The sequence below is a fragment of the Rhinolophus sinicus genome, linkage group LG14, assembly GCF_036562045.2.
Source record: "Rhinolophus sinicus isolate RSC01 linkage group LG14, ASM3656204v1, whole genome shotgun sequence".
Taxonomy (NCBI): Eukaryota; Metazoa; Chordata; class Mammalia; order Chiroptera; family Rhinolophidae; genus Rhinolophus; species Rhinolophus sinicus.
In genome coordinates this window covers 1,884,738-1,888,149 of record NC_133763.1, presented here as the reverse complement: position 1 = coordinate 1,888,149, position 3,412 = coordinate 1,884,738, and the positions used below count along the sequence as shown (strand labels likewise).

The window sequence follows — 3,412 nt, the reverse complement described above, 5'->3', positions numbered from 1 at the left end:
CCCCTGCACCCCCTGTGTTCTGAGCCTCCCCCGACAAGTTCCTAACCAGCGGCCACCCAAGTGCAAGCACGCTCTCCTCAGCCCTCCCTTTTGGTATCAGGTTGAAATAATATATGATATATAATATTAATATATACATTGCTTTCAGTACACAGTATATAGTTATGTCCAGGAGTTACATTTATAGTTGCCATTCTAAAAATACTACTGGTAGAAAGTATCTTTGGTTCTAATTTCAGAATATAAAAAGTCACAAGAAAGTCAAAAAACAATACTGATAATACAGAGTTGCCTCGGGGCTACTAAGCTGAATAAGCCCATCTGCCCTTCTTTGAAATGACAGCAGCCAAGTACATGTTTTGTAGTTCTGTTTTTGCTTTTCTGTAATTTTCTTGCGCCGTCTCTCACTGTCAGTGTAATAGAAGTTATTTTTATTGCTGTTCTCTAGCTTTCTTCTATTCAATCTGATTTGCTGCTCACCCACTGGGAGCAATAAAACAAACTCTTATACGGTTGGAATTAGCTCTGAAAGAGGAGTGAACTGGGCTCTAGTCAACCTCAGTCCCGGGGCGTGTGATTCAGCCTTGCATTCTCAGTGCACCCTTGGGCTCGATGCATTATTTTCTATTTCCTGAGAGCTGAGATTACTTTGTTAAATAACTGCCGGGTAGCAAAGCCTGTTTATAATATTGGCGTTCTTGTTGACAGGAAGTGGTGGAGCGCAATCGGCAAACTGACAGGTCCTCAGATCAGTTTTAAACAATGTCTTGTGTTGATCCTGAAGGACCTTGGGTGGTGGAGATGCCCGTTGCCAAACTGCAGCACAAAACCCTTTAATCCCTTCTGATGATTCAGTATTGCACTGAGTATGTGTGTGATCACAGCACACGAGGGCATTTTCTTCCAGTGTTCTGCCAGCCCTCAGCGTGAACTTGGCATCCTGGCCGAGTACGTTTCCCCTTTCTGCTTCATCTGGGTAAAGTCTGCTCTTTGGGTTTCCTGTCATAGAACATTATGTTCACGAAAAGTCCCCATCTTCCAGCCTCTCGTCTCTGGGCAGAAGGAATTGCTGAGTGCACTGCAGGCTAATGAGTAAGTAAAGCTGCTTATTGCAAGCTGCTGTGGAAATGTCAGATGCCACATTATGTCAGGCCGTGTCACTCTGACTGGCATGGAAGGGAAGGAGACCTAATCTCCACAAACCCTTTACGCCAAAATCCTTTACTGGCTAGACGTGGCATTTTACATTTGAAGTGAAAAGTCAGTTTCTTGAGAGGGAGAAACATATTCCTTTTACGAAAAATACAAAACTAGGATTCCTCAAAAGAAAACAATGATTTAAACTGTGTTGATAGGCTGTGTGGGGAAGATGACTGTCTGTCTGCTTTTGTCTCTAAGTGCACTCTTGCAGAGGGCTATAAAACGTACAGGCTCAGAGAGCTTCCCTGGGTGGGTTTAGGAGAAACTAACCATTAACCCACAGAACAGAGTCTGCCGGCGGTGTTTGCTGGCAGATTCTGTACTGGAATCCTTTGGTACTTTTATAATTGGTGCTTCGGTTGAGATTCTTTTACTTGCCAGTGAAAGAAAGCGAGTCTAGCTAATCCAAATGACATAGGAGCGGTGTCCGAAGGGTTGCTCACAAAACCACAGGAAGGGCAGGGTGCACAGACGGTGGAGAGGACAGAAAGCAGCCGCCACGCGAGTGCCCAGAGCTGGTGCTGCGGGCCCTTCCACAGATGTCCGCGCTCCCCACACGTGGCTCAGCTCTGAGCACCTCCCGTTTCTGCACGTCTCAGCTCACTGTGCAGGGTGTGGGGCGGGGCCCTCCAACTGGCCCAGCAGACAAGCATCTCTGCCCTTAGACTGACAGCCCTTGCCAAGGACAAGGGGTGGAGAGGCAAGGGGAAGGCAGTGCGGTCGGGGCCACAGGGCGGGGGTGGGGAGATGGGGTGCAGGGTCCATGGTGGTCCACGGTGACCCACGGTGGCCGGAGCATGCCCAGGGTGTGGACGGCCATTGTGGAGCGCCGTATGCACGCCAGACTCACGTAGATGCAAACACAACGTTCGCTCTCTAGGTTTTCATCTTTAAATTAATGAATCATTTCAACACTTTATTCAGGTCCTACAGTATACCCAGTGAAGACGCAGCTCCTGGTGTGACAGGTCTCACTAAGAAGGAGCTGCCGAGGACACAGGTGTGTAAGTCATGTGCTCAGCATCACACCAGGTGTGACTCAGGTACCTAGGGATTCAGTGACCCCCTCCACCCTCTTGAAGATGTCAAGGGCCGCTTTCTAGAGGAAGGAGTATTTCAATTGAGTCTTGAAGGGGAGGTGGGGATTTGTTATGCAATGGGAAGGGAGGCACGCCCTATAGAAAAAGAGCATTCTCCAAGCGTGCAATCCCTACGAAGGGGAGAAGAAAGAGACAGCCTGGCTCCTGGGCACTGGGAATAGCTCAGCACTGTGGGGGGTTTGGAATCTGAAGCAGTGGATGAAAATGAGTCTGGAGAGAGGCAAGTTCCTGAAGTTTCTATGCTACGGCATTAAGGTGGTCAGTGAAGCGTTTATGATTTGGGGGAGTGACATGATCGAGGTTGGTTTTAGGAAAAAAACTACTTTGACAGCAAGGTGGAGGAGAGTTCCAATAAGGACGGCTATGAGAAGCTGAAAAAATTCCCCTTCCTGCTTTAGTCCATTCCAGTTGGGTTCTGTCATTTAGGATCTAAAGTGTTCAGTTAATAGCGAGAGGAGCATGGTTAGGAAGGAGAGCCAGGAGAAAGGCTAAGGGTACAAGAAGACTAGGACCGCGACGGAGTGTCCCAGAGGGCACGCCCGCTGCTGCTTGCTCACAGCTCCTTTCGGCCCAAATCCCCACTGCCCTGTGACCTCAGTCCCTGGCCACGCTGCTTGGATCACGAGGAGACAGCTGCCATCCTGCCATAGCCTCGGTGAGCTGGTCTGATCAGATTCTTTTGCAGGTTTGGAATTTAGGTGTGTAGAGACCGAGCTCAGAAAGAGTCGGGGCTGAGATTGTGATGGGCCACGTGTGAGCGGAAGCTGGGGACGCTGAGAAGGGAGGAGAGGGACTGTCCTACACGGAGAGGCCCGAGGAAGGGACCGCGGGCCCTGGGAGATGGCAGCGGAGGAGCGAGCCGCCTTCATCCGTGCCAGCGTGGGGACTGTTCAAAGTACCAGCTTCGGGATCAATTAAACCTCCGTTTGAAAGAATTGTTCCTTTGAGGTTGGATCAACCCACTGTGTGCCATGCTGACATTTTATTCTCACCACCGGAGAGACCACTTTTAAAAGAAACGCAAGGTTTTGGAAATCATTTTCACCACAAGGAAGGCAAGTTGAGAAAAATCGCCATTCCCAAGATAAGAAAAATAAAGGCATGAGAAGCGG

The 3,412-nt window shown here is 49.2% G+C and overlaps 1 long non-coding RNA gene across 1 annotated transcript; it reads left to right on the top strand.

Annotated features, from left to right (window-relative positions):
* The first annotated feature begins 375 nt into the window (after positions 1-375).
* On the top strand, positions 376-3,412 carry LOC141568579 (uncharacterized). Its single transcript, XR_012491739.1, has 3 exons — positions 376-1,092; positions 2,125-2,200; positions 2,986-3,412. It is a non-coding gene; the product is annotated as an uncharacterized LOC141568579 (long non-coding RNA).